Source organism: Musca autumnalis, unplaced genomic scaffold (genome assembly GCF_047663935.1).
Source record: "Musca autumnalis isolate F117 unplaced genomic scaffold, ASM4766393v1 scaffold_2, whole genome shotgun sequence".
Lineage (NCBI taxonomy): Eukaryota > Metazoa > Arthropoda > Insecta > Diptera > Muscidae > Musca > Musca autumnalis.
This window is the reverse complement of record NW_027411755.1, coordinates 159,865,946-159,880,520: the sequence shown is the minus strand read 5'-3', so window position 1 is coordinate 159,880,520 and position 14,575 is coordinate 159,865,946.

Here is a 14,575-nt window from a genome sequence, read left to right as displayed (position 1 = left end):
AATGCACTTAAAACTAGAAAATAATTTGTCGCTTAGCCTTAATAAGTATATTCTTCCACATGATGGATTCTCTCAAATATGTCCCAAACATATTTTGCAGCATATTTTATTGCAATCAGTCCCAAACATAACATATGTTTTGGTCCTGCAAACAAATATTTGGTTGGGTGCAAACAAATACAAACCCTAAGGCCACAAAAAACAAACACATGCACCAGTGGGCGCTTACTGAGAGCAAGGTAGCGTAAATTTCAATTTGAAACACATTGAAATGTATGCTCACTTGTCCTTAGTCCCGGTCCACACTATAGAGATTTCATTGAAAAAATTTCATGACAATAGGCGTTTCTAGATCGAGTTTCATAGTAGAGTAACATCATAAAATTGTTGTAGTGGGGAATTCGATTTAAGAACGCCTAATTTCATGAAATTTATTAATGAAATTCACGCTAGTGTGGACCGGGACTTAGTAAGCGTTCACTGGCTATCTCTAACATATACACACATTTAAAAATTGTGGTGGTTTATTAAAAGGCATAGACATACCAATCACAAAAGCAACAACAGATACATAGGTACATAAATAAAGAAATTGTAGTGGACTTCCTTCCAAAAAATAATAATAAATAAATAACAATAAAAATTTAAATTGCAACGGTTTTAAGCTGATATTGAATTCGTAAATCGCATGCGATATTTTACTTAAGGGCAGCTACTACCTACATCAGCAGAATGATAACACAGTTATTGTTAGTTACCAATTAGAGATAAACATATGTTTTAAATAAGTAATCACTGCGAATGTAGTTATTCTTATTATTCAAGAAGAGACTTCCTCATTTCGATAGAACAAGAAAACTTCCTTTTTATATTTCGTCACCCGACAAGTAAAGTCTTCCAGAAGTAAAACTTATTCTCTACAATCTAAATAATCCTAAAGGGATTTACATTATAAATTGAACGAATACAATTCTTTGCAAATAAAACTACTGTTTTAACACAAATTGCTACTGAATGTACTACATTTCGGGTGATATTCAGTACATCGATACCAAAGGAAAAAAACCTTTTTTTAATCCCAGGTAAAATTTCTATTCATTGCATTTTCATGCAACTCCCAAATCTTAAAAAACCCATGTTTATATATCCCACAGAAATTTGACACCAAAAACCAAAGTGATATCCGGAATACTATCTGGACTCCAATTGTAGCACAACGCATTTTTCAATTGGTTGCACAAAATATCCTCAAAGTCAATTCGATAATTTCAAAAGTCGAGCTTGGTCCAGGTGAACGGAGTGAGTGAAATTGTCCATCGTCCATTTTTCATCAGGTATACGTTCTGAGCAATTTTACATGTGTACTCAATCGTGCTAGTCAAGCGACGCAAGTAATCACCTAATTGAGATTAATATATTCATCACTTCGTTTGATTTTATTGGTATGTCAATTCAATCATAAATTACCCCCCCGCTACCGGCATACCCTGATTTGATTTTGCCTGACTCTCCAAGAAACGAGAAAAAAAACGATCATCAAGACACAATTATCCCCTAACAGTATCATCATCAAGGGCAGTAAAGCAACAAAACTGTACCTTCCTCTGAACAAAAGGCAGAACGAAAAAGTAACCAAAAAGAGGGCGATCTCATGTTTTAAAACATTGTTTCAATTCAGTTGACACGGGCATTCAATCGGTACCAGCGAGAAATCAACTCGGAACCCTTATTAAGTGAATATTCTAAGTATTGCAATTGTGAATAATTCCAAGTTTAATAATTCCATACACAATTTAAATGTAAAATGTGCATATGAGTGACGAGTGATCATAACTTAATTTATACGTGGCATAGAGTAAAACTTTCAATTTTTTCATATTAATGTGTCCAAGTTATGGAAACATTGTCGTTGATTCTATAAAAACGGTAATATTTGACAAAACGAGCTCCAAGTTAAAGGATAGTAATTGAATCGAATTTTTTAAATATACAATATTCGAAATCTAAATGCTGGAATTATAAAAAAAAATATGAAACAATATATATGTATGTATATGAATTAAAAAAAAAATGGTGATCACTGTCTACCTCATATTCATATTTTCGCCATTTTATAAAATGTGTGTAATAGTGTTCAAAACGTATTGATCTTACATACATAAACACATAGTGACATAGCTCATAGCGAAATAGTGATAACCCAAAACGCTTAACAAGTCTCTGGATTTAACTTCAATTTTATACAGAAATTTCCAACGAAGCTGATGTGATGAGGCCTCTTCAATCATCGAGTGTTGGTAAGTGTCATGGAATAAAATATTGATGTATGTATGTGATCGTAGAAGAAATTCCAGAGATTTTTTTTTGTTAGCATTATAATATTGTAAAAGATAATGAGTATTCTCATACTCTTCAGTAAGAGATTAATTATAAGATGCCATTAATTGAGTAAATTTCGTGAGCGTTGGCAGTCATCGATTACAGTATGCTCAGAGAGTCTGTCATCTATGATTTTTTTATTTTGTTTTGCTTCAAAGTGAACAACTTGATCAGTGGATATTTCCACTCAAAATTTATCTTCATAGTAATTTTGTTTTGATCGCTGTTTTCTTACTGCATCATAATTATCATTATTAAGCTTTCTATGTTGTTACAATTTTTATACCCTATAGTACGCATATAAGACTTTCTACATTTTTTTTTTGTTTTAATGATTAATCTTAGAATTAAATAGCTTTTAATGTTTAATATGAATAATGTATATTCTATCAATCGTTATAGTTTTTCTTGAACCCAAATGAATTACAATAAAACAAGTATGAATATGAAAATTATGTGCTAGACATCCTCCATAAGAGTTTATCTGTGATGGCGACATCGACCATGGAATGAGAAAGTAACTCAGGCTTAGTATAGGGGTCCTTAATATTTTCTTAATTGCCATCAGGACATTGGAAAGGGCGGGTAAAGAGGCACGACTCTCCTAACAACATCCAGGAGCAGTCAATCCAATACAAGGCATATTCTTAACCAATATAATTCCACTAAGGAATCATATGAGGTCGTTATTAGCAGGGGGCTTGTTTTGTTTTATAGTATAACGACTTTAATTTCATTTGATTCCCCCATCTAATTTCATGTTTTAAAAAATAATGTCACTTAAATAAAAGGGAGTTATATTATTATTGTAAAAAAAAAATAAACTGCGATAGAAAGGAAAGGACCCGAACTCCCCAGCCGACTGTACAGCTAGCTTACCGATACTCCCACTGTCCTACTCCAATCTATCGTGTATTGGCCTTTCAACGATCCAGAATTAATAAGTTCAGAGAAAATTATTCAGAAAGAAAGTATGTTCATTACAATAATTGGCGCCCAACGTGGGGCAAAAAAGGTTAGAAATATCCTTTTCTGCTCAGATTTTATTAATATTTTGTAGAGTTCAATTAAATGAATAACGTTGAGGAATCAGTATCTGGATGAGGCTTTCAGAAGAACCTATACTACCACTTTTTCGGAATATTGGCTACTTGAGGTTTAGAGGGTCGAGTAAGCTAACCATCTAGTTGATTGTGTATGTTCCATGGGCTTTAATCTAAATAATTGAATCTTCTTCTTTACGTAAATTTTTGGTTTTAATTTTGAGAGCTTCCATCTTTTGGGACGAAGTATCAGCATCTACTTGCATTACGGAATACAGAGATTGTGCTGCTTGCGAATTTTTGTCCTATTTCAAGTAGAGAATCGAGGAAAGATAATTAGCTGGTTATCCGATTGATGTGAGATTCGCAATCTCCAAAAATTCCATAGAACAGTTTTGCTTTTAAATGTGTTGGTTAAGATTGTCTTGAATCCTCATTCCTTGTCATGTCGTCAAACAGAAAACTCTTATTGAAAGAATTATTGATCTAAATAGTGTTGAATATCCACTACTTAAAACTATATATTTATTATTATTTCCGCGATCTTGGATTGAAGAATCCATACTAAATTATCTGTTTTATTTGAACATTCTTAAAAACGAAAATGGCACTGGCGAGAACACCTCCCAAAGATTCAATTGCTCCACCTGGAGTAGATTCGGTAAACTTCTGTTCAATTTGTAAAGAGATTTTGTCAGAAGATCAGAACTGTGTGATCATACAAGAATGTAACCATGTGTTCCACAAAGTTTGCATAGAAACGTTTTTATCTACTAGTTCACAGTGTCCGGTCTGTAAAAGATCTTGCGAATTGTCCGAATTACGTGCATATCAGCTCAACGTTTCTACGGCTCTTCCGCAGGGATTTGACTCTCCGTATATCAATCCTATTCCACCTCAAAATCTTACGGCAAAGCCAAGTGGTCGTGGAAAACCTCGAGGGGCAAAAGCCTACAACACGCGAAGCCACACTCGTAACCTTTTTCCTGAGGAATCGGCATCACTAGACCAAACCCAAGAATTAAATAGTCTTGCAAAAGATCACAAAGCTCAGAATTCTCATGAGCACAATTTCGCTCAAAATAAAAACAGTCAAAATAATAAGGGTGGTACAGGAAAAGTGGACTACGAGCGTATACAACGTATGATAGAAACATCTATGTGTCGATTATTGACTTCCTTCAATATGTCCCAATCCTTGGGTGCAAATACAAATGATGTTTCTACAAACGTTCCCATACGTTCTCCGGCAGCAAATCGTAATAATAGTAATCATGACTCTTTGAACGATGCTCCTAGTCGGAATCAAAGATCAGCGGACCCCATAGCGGATCCAAATCTTCATCAGCCCTCTAACCTATCCTCGCATTATCGCTTGCCTTATACTATTGATAAAATATCATCTATTATTCAGGGTTGGAATCTTCGATTTGACGGTTCCCAGAATGGACTTAACGTCGAAGAATTTTTATACCGACTACGGTCTTTAACGGAAGATTATTTTGAAGGAGACTTCACGATTATTTGTAAGAATTTACAGATATTGCTTTCGGGTCGAGCTCGAGACTGGCTATGGCGATATAGGAAGCAAGTCCACAATATAGAATGGGACAATTTCTGTCAGGCTCTTAGGTCCCAATACGCCGATTTTAAAACTTCTTCTGATTTGAGGGAGGAAATTCGAAATCGGAAACAGAAACCGGGAGAAACCTTCGATGTATTTTTCGACTCTATTTCTGGTATAATCGATCGACTAGATATACCGATGTCAGAGACAGAGGTAGTCGAGACATTAACCAGGAACTTACGTCCTGAAATCCGGCAGGAATTGTTATATATCCAAATAAAATCGGTGTCCCATTTACGTCAGCTAGTCCACAAACGTGAAAATTTTCTGAACGACGAACACGTACGTCGAAATATGGCTATTCGTCAAAATAACAACATGGCTGCCAGACGACAAGTAGCAGAAATAGACTGTGAAGAAATTGTCGATGACTTTGATCCCAAATTGGGTAATGACAGCTCAGTTAATGCCCTACAAGGACCTTCGTGTGTATCTCTATGTTGGAACTGCGAGGGTAAAGGACACCACTGGCAGGATTGCCTCCAAGACCGCCAGGTGTTTTGCTATGGCTGTGGTGCCAAAAAGGTATATAAACCGAATTGCGTTAAATGCAATAACAATTCTGGCACAAAGACAAAAAACTTCCACAGTTCAGTTCCACCAAAGGAACACCTATAGAATCTTCTATATCCCAAACAATCACACCTGAGGGAAATACTGACATGTCCAAAATAGAAACTAACAAAGATCACCAGGAGTTGACTACAAATTTTACAATTTTAAAAAGAGCTAAAACACCAGGTAGTTCAACTGAGCACAAAATATTAGTCCCTCGTTTACCTTATCACCAAAGGTTGGCGAAATATATGCGTATGCGCGACGAAATCTTCAATATTGACTTTCTACAAATGCAACCGAATAAATCTAAACGTTCAACACTACGGCTTCGGACATACTTTAAGTTGAAAAAACTTTCAAAGAAATTTCTCATATCCGCTATAATTTCCAATCCAAACGACAGGCGGTATTACGCTAAAATTTCATTTTTGGATCTGACTGAATATGGGCTAATAGATACTGGGGCCAACATCAGCTGTTTAGGATCTGATTTGGCTAAGAACACATTTCCAAATTTCACAAAGTGTAAATCTTTTGTTCAAACAGCTGATGGTAACCCACAAACAGTACTAGGTTGGATTGATGTCGCCGTAACATTTAAAAATCAAACTCACAAAATGAAATTTTTCCTCATTCCGTCAATTTCGCAAAAATTGATTTTAGGAGTCGATTTTTGCAAAACTTTTCATTTATTTGACAATATCATAGGTAACTTGGACATTCTTAGCGTCGATAATTCATCAAGTGTAAACCCAAGTGTTGCAGACCTTCCAGAACCTTCCCCCTGTCCCACAGAGGATAGCAGTCCCGATGAAATCTATTTTCCTTTAGATGAACAACAGAAATCTCAATTATCTAGTATTATATCATTATTTCCGAGTTTCGAGAAACAGGGCCTGGGTCGTACCTCTTTAATTAAGCACGCAATTGATGTGGGAGAAGCCTCACCCATCAAACAACGACATTATCCGGTTTCACCGGCAATTGAAAAAATGATGTTTAAAGAGATCGACCGAATGCTCTCTCTAGGGGTTATAGAGCCATCATGTTCACCGTGGAGTTCTCCAATGAGACTCGTAGTAAAACCGCACAAAATACGTTTGTGTTTAGATGCGCGAAAATTGAACAGCGTAACCAAGAAGGATGCCTATCCACTTCCTTCTATTGAAGGAATATTCTCTAGATTACCTAAGGCTCATATTATAACCAAGTTGGATCTGAAGGATGCCTATTGGCAAATTGCCCTTGATGATTCATCGAAGGCCCTAACCGCCTTTACAGTACCAGGGAGGCCCCTTTATCAGTTCGTCGTGATGCCCTTCGGCCTATGCAACGCGCCACAGACGATGTGTAGGCTGATGGACCAGATCATACCTCCAGATCTGCGTCATTGCGTCTTTGGGTATCTCGACGATCTGATAATTGTGACGGCTGATTTCGAAACACATGCTGAAGTACTAATTCGGGTGGCTTCGCAGTTTCGGAAAGCTAATTTGACCCTAAATATCCAAAAAAGTAAATTTTGCGTCACGAAGGTGAACTACCTTGGCTACGTCATCGGTAATGGCGGAATAACAACAGATACGGAAAAAGTCAGCGCCATTAATAATTGGCCGGTACCTAAAAATCTCAAACAAGTTCGTGGATTTTTAGGGTTAGCGGGATGGTACCGCCGATTTATTGACAATTTCGCTTCCGTTGTTTTCCCCATTACCGAGGTAGTATCCACAAAACGAAAATTTGTTTGGACAGCAGATGCTCAAGCGGCCTTTGATAAAATCAAACAGCTCCTTACATCTGCCCCGGTCCTCATAAATCCGGATTTTGAAAAGAAATTCTTCGTTCATTGTGATGCCAGTGACTATGGCATCGGGGCCGTCCTGGTGCAATTGGACGAAGAAAATCAAGAAAGACCCATAGCATTTATGAGTCGTAAACTGAATTCCGCTCAACGAAACTATTCGGTCACTGAGCGTGAATGCTTAGCGGCAATAGAAGCGATCAAGAGATTCAGATGTTATCTCGAGATGCAAGAATTTGAGGTTGTAACAGATCACAGTAGCCTTGTATGGCTCATGCGTCAACCCAACCTTACCGGGAGACTTGCGCGCTGGGCCTTACAACTGCAAAGTTATAAGTTCAGTGTAAGTCACCGGAAGGGTCGGGATAACGTTGTTCCTGACGCTCTGTCACGACTTCCAGACCCAGAAATTGCATCCTTAGAAACCGTAGCCCCGGAAATTGATCTCGATTCACCACATTTTAGTGACCAAGATTATAGGGAGTTAAAAGAAAGAATTGCTAGCAACGAAAATACTTACCCCGACTTAAAAACAGTTGATAATTTCGTTTATATCCGAACGGAGCACTACTCTGGGGAAGAGCTCCAAGAGCAACAAGCTTGGAAGCTCTGGATACCCAGAAATCTCCGTGAACAGGTCATTAGTCGAGCACATGATTCGCCAATAACAGCTCATGGCGGAATATGTAAAACATTGGAGCTCATTAGAAGGAATTTTTATTGGCCTGGATTGGTGCGGGATGTCCGAAAATATGTGAAAAGTTGTGAAGTCTGTAAAACGACTAAAGCACCTAATTTCGTAATGAAACCCCCAATGGGGACCCAGAATGTATCAATCCGCCCATTCCAGCGCTTGTATATAGACCTTCTAGGCCCGTATCCTCGCAGCAAGAACGGTTTTACAGGACTTTTAATCGTTTTAGACCACTTTACGAAATTTCATTGGGTCTGTCCCCTAAGGAAATTTACGGCTAGCTCGATTCAAACATTTTTGGAACAGCAAATATTTCATATATATGGAGTGCCGGAGATTGTGGTGAGTGATAATGGTAGTCAATTTAAGGCTAACGAGTTCAACGCCTTTTTGACCAAATATGGAGTCACTCACACCTATACTGCCATTTACTCACCACAATCAAACGCCTCCGAAAGAGTAAATCGGTCTTTGATAGCCGGAATCCGAGCATATCTCAAAACGGATCATAAGATGTGGGATGAAAATCTGAGTAGCATATGCTGCGCATTGAGAAACTCCTATCATCAATCCCTCAAGATTTCACCGTACAGAGCTGTTTTCGGCTTTAACATGATTACTCACGGTTCATCATATAACCTTCTAAGGAAAATACAAATGTTGGACGAACCGATGGGTAATATTTCAAGGGAAGATCAGCTTCAAAATCTGCGACAGGACATTAAGAAACAAATTAAAAGTGCATATAAAAAAAATCAACATACCTACAACTTACGATGTAGAGAGCCCACATTCCAAGTTGGTGATGAAGTTTTTCGCCGCAACTTTGCGCAGAGTAATTTGGAGAAAAACTTTAATGCCAAGTTAGCACCCATGTTTCTCAAAGCTAAAATCACTCAAAAAGTTGGAAACCATTATTATGTACTGGAAGATCCTGAAGGAAAACCCATAGGAACATTTCATGCGAAGGACATTCGCAAGTAAGTCCTTTTTCCAACTAATTCTTCAGCTCACCGAGCAAGAATTATTTGGTTTTGTAGTGGACTTCCTTCCAAAAAATAATAATAAATAAATAACAATAAAAATTTAAATTGCAACGGTTTTAAGCTGATATTGAATTCGTAAATCGCATGCGATATTTTACTTAAGGGCAGCTACTACCTACATCAGCAGAATGATAACACAGTTATTGTTAGTTACCAATTAGAGATAAACATATGTTTTAAATAAGTAATCACTGCGAATGTAGTTATTCTTATTATTCAAGAAGAGACTTCCTCATTTCGATAGAACAAGAAAACTTCCTTTTTATATTTCGTCACCCGACAAGTAAAGTCTTCCAGAAGTAAAACTTATTCTCTACAATCTAAATAATCCTAAAGGGATTTACATTATAAATTGAACGAATACAATTCTTTGCAAATAAAACTACTGTTTTAACACAAATTGCTACTGAATGTACTACATTTCGGGTGATATTCAGTACATCGATACCAAAGGAAAAAAACCTTTTTTTAATCCCAGGTAAAATTTCTATTCATTGCATTTTCATGCAACTCCCAAATCTTAAAAAACCCATGTTTATATATCCCACAGAAATTTGACACCAAAAACCAAAGTGATATCCGGAATACTATCTGGACTCCAATTGTAGCACAACGCATTTTTCAATTGGTTGCACAAAATATCCTCAAAGTCAATTCGATAATTTCAAAAGTCGAGCTTGGTCCAGGTGAACGGAGTGAGTGAAATTGTCCATCGTCCATTTTTCATCAGGTATACGTTCTGAGCAATTTTACATGTGTACTCAATCGTGCTAGTCAAGCGACGCAAGTAATCACCTAATTGAGATTAATATATTCATCACTTCGTTTGATTTTATTGGTATGTCAATTCAATCATAAATTACCCCCCCGCTACCGGCATACCCTGATTTGATTTTGCCTGACTCTCCAAGAAACGAGAAAAAAAACGATCATCAAGACACAATTATCCCCTAACAGTATCATCATCAAGGGCAGTAAAGCAACAAAACTGTACCTTCCTCTGAACAAAAGGCAGAACGAAAAAGTAACCAAAAAGAGGGCGATCTCATGTTTTAAAACATTGTTTCAATTCAGTTGACACGGGCATTCAATCGGTACCAGCGAGAAATCAACTCGGAACCCTTATTAAGTGAATATTCTAAGTATTGCAATTGTGAATAATTCCAAGTTTAATAATTCCATACACAATTTAAATGTAAAATGTGCATATGAGTGACGAGTGATCATAACTTAATTTATACGTGGCATAGAGAAAAACTTTCAATTTTTTCATATTAATGTGTCCAAGTTATGGAAACATTGTCGTTGATTCTATAAAAACGGTAATATTTGACAAAACGAGCTCCAAGTTAAAGGATAGTAATTGAATCGAATTTTTTAAATATACAATATTCGAAATCTAAATGCTGGAATTATAAAAAAAAATATGAAACAATATATATGTATGTATATGAATTAAAAAAAAAATGGTGATCACTGTCTACCTCATATTCATATTTTCGCCATTTTATAAAATGTGTGTAATAGTGTTCAAAACGTATTGATCTTACATACATAAACACATAGTGACATAGCTCATAGCGAAATAGTGATAACCCAAAACGCTTAACAAGTCTCTGGATTTAACTTCAATTTTATACAGAAATTTCCAACGAAGCTGATGTGATGAGGCCTCTTCAATCATCGAGTGTTGGTAAGTGTCATGGAATAAAATATTGATGTATGTATGTGATCGTAGAAGAAATTCCAGAGATTTTTTTTTGTTAGCATTATAATATTGTAAAAGATAATGAGTATTCTCATACTCTTCAGTAAGAGATTAATTATAAGATGCCATTAATTGAGTAAATTTCGTGAGCGTTGGCAGTCATCGATTACAGTATGCTCAGAGAGTCTGTCATCTATGATTTTTTTATTTTGTTTTGCTTCAAAGTGAACAACTTGATCAGTGGATATTTCCACTCAAAATTTATCTTCATAGTAATTTTGTTTTGATCGCTGTTTTCTTACTGCATCATAATTATCATTATTAAGCTTTCTATGTTGTTACAATTTTTATACCCTATAGTACGCATATAAGACTTTCTACATTTTTTTTTTTTGTTTTAATGATTAATCTTAGAATTAAATAGCTTTTAATGTTTAATATGAATAATGTATATTCTATCAATCGTTATAGTTTTTCTTGAACCCAAATGAATTACAATAAAACAAGTATGAATATGAAAATTATGTGCTAGACATCCTCCATAAGAGTTTATCTGTGATGGCGACATCGACCATGGAATGAGAAAGTAACTCAGGCTTAGTATAGGGGTCCTTAATATTTTCTTAATTGCCATCAGGACATTGGAAACGGCGGGTAAAGAGGCACGACTCTCCTAACAACATCCAGGAGCAGTCAATCCAATACAAGGCATATTCTTAACCAATATAATTCCACTAAGGAATCATATGAGGTCGTTATTAGCAGGGGGCTTGTTTTGTTTTATAGTATAACGACTTTAATTTCATTTGATTCCCCCATCTAATTTCATGTTTTAAAAAATAATGTCACTTAAATAAAAGGGAGTTATATTATTATTGTAAAAAAAAAATAAACTGCGATAGAAAGGAAAGGACCCGAACTCCCCAGCCGACTGTACAGCTAGCTTACCGATACTCCCACTGTCCTACTCCAATCTATCGTGTATTGGCCTTTCAACGATCCAGAATTAATAAGTTCAGAGAAAATTATTCAGAAAGAAAGTATGTTCATTACAAAATACAGAACAGACCAAGGTCTAGTATAAGGTCGGCCAATAAGCCCACCTGATTATTATGTTTGTTGTCAAAAACATTATTCTGATTTAAAATACAAAGAAACTCAAATCACAATAATGTAAAATCTATTATGTTTGTTGTCAAAAGTTGTTAACAGAATTCTGAATTGCCGACCTTCTGTAGGCCTTGTAACAGACTTAAAAGAAAAACTGAATGAAATAATTTATAAAAAGTCACACTTTTAAAAAGAAAAAATTATACAGAAACATCGTTGAACGCTTCTCCTTAGTTGTAAAAGAAAAACATTCGGCATCTGCAATCAAATGATTATACACGGTGTGCCTTAACAAATTTGAATGGAAGGTGCTTACACCTCGGAAGTTTTTGCTGATTCTGAAACTACATAGATGAGAAATATCAAGAAAAAAAAATCGCTGAGGGATTTTAAAATAAATCGCGATTTAAGTTCACATTTTTAGGGGTTCTTTAGGTTTTCACGCTTTAGCTTGGAAACCGCGAGTTCTATGTAAATGAGTCTAAAGAAAATGTTGTAGCAGAGAAAATTCTCCACAAGATTGGCCTTTATGATATTTTCGCAGGTTTTACCGTTTTTGAGATATAGAATTTCAAATTGAGACAATGCACTGACTGTATCGCCTCCTTATAAAACAATGTCATTACTGCAATTTCCCAAATTAAACTAACATATCTTGAAAATAGTACTACCTAGAAAAAAATAAATCATCCAATCTTGTAGAGAATTTTCACAGCTTCACTATTTTCTTTAGTCCCATTTTGATATGACTTGCGGTTTCCAAGCAAAATCTTGAAGACTTAAGATAAAAACCTAAAAATTTGAACTGAACCTCTATATCTCAAAAATGGTAAAACCTACGAAAAAACCTAAAGGTCAGTCTTATAGAGAATTTTCACAGCTACAACATTTTCTTCAGACTCATTTCGATACGACTTGCGGTTTCCAAGCAAAATCGTGAAAACCTAAAAAATCACTAAAATGGTGAATTTTGATCGCGATTTATTTAAAAATCCCTCCGGCGATTTTTTCAATTTTTTTTATTTTTCTTATCTATGAACATTGCAGTTTCAGAATCCGCAAAAACATCCCATGTGTAAGCGGTTTCCATTAAAAGTTAGTTAAGGGGTACTGTGCATAATATTGTTTTATAAGGGGACGACACAGTCAGTGCATTGTCCCAATTTGAACTTCCATATCTCAAAAACGGTAAAACCTACGAAAATATCGTAAAGGCCAATCTTGTGGAGAATTTCCTCTGCTACAACATATTCTTTAGACCAATTTACATAGAACTCGCGGTTTCCATGCTAAACCCCTAAAAATGTGAACTTAAATCGAGATTTATTTGAAAATCCCTCCGGAGATTTTTTTTGTTTCCTGATATTTCTCATCTATGAGCATTGTAGTTTCAGAATCAGCAAAAACTTCCGAGGTGTAAGCACCTTCCATTTAAATTTGTTAAGGCACACCGTGTATATAATGTAATAAATAGGTACATCCATATATCAAATTTACATATGTATGTATGTATATGAAAAATGTATTGATGTAATTACCAATATTAAATGCGATTTCCTCCTTGTCCAATAAAATATTTCCATTCACCTTTTTGATTCAATTACAAAATGTATTGGGCATTTAATTTACTAAAAAGCACATTTTCTTTAAGAAACCACAAAACACTGATTTATTTAATCACTTTACCGTCTTTACTCAACGATAGTATTTAGAAAACTGAAAAAAGAACAAAATAATTAATACCATTTTTTTGTTTCCTCTTCGCTTGCTACGTTGGTTAACAACAACAAAGCACGAAACACACGTGTTTGCCGCATACACACCACCAAAGCTTCTGCGTCTCCTATTACTCCATACACACAGCTCTTTATTATAAAACAGCATTCCGCATCCGCGAGAGCCCTGTTGTTACTCTCTTCGACAAAAATCCTCTCTCCAGCCATACAAATATGTTCTAACATAAACCAAACAAATACAAAATGTTGCAAACATATATTTGTTTGGACACAAATTATGTTTGGATCCAAACATATATTTGTTTGCAACCAGACCCAAACAAATATTTGTTTGGATCCAAACATATTTCTTACATATATTTTTCTGCGTGTGCTATCTGTACGTTGCAAGCGGACGAACGGACCTGCATAAATTGAATCTATGAATGTTTACTTTTGTATGTTACAAATGCACAAAGATAATAATACCCCTTACCACAGTGTGGTGTAGGGTATAAAATCAGTTCATACGCACTTAATGATCCATTCCCTAAAATATAACAAATCAATTGTGCTCCAATGTGAGGGTTAATTAGCCTTAATCTGTTTGCCTATTTGTTTGTTTGTTTTCATTTGTTCTTCTCTGCTTATGGCAAAAACTCATATTTTGGAGCTTTTATTCTCTGGACATGCCCAAAAAACACACACAAAAAAAACAACAATACGCAGCTGAATGCTGGTCTTTCTTTGTTGAATGTGTGAACTTGAAAAAAGTTTCTTCAAGTCATTCCCCAGCCACTGCACCAAATGAAGCATAACAACAATGCCTTGCAATGCGGTTAAATACATTTAATTAATTATAACAGCAACAACAATAAATAAATAAACATATAA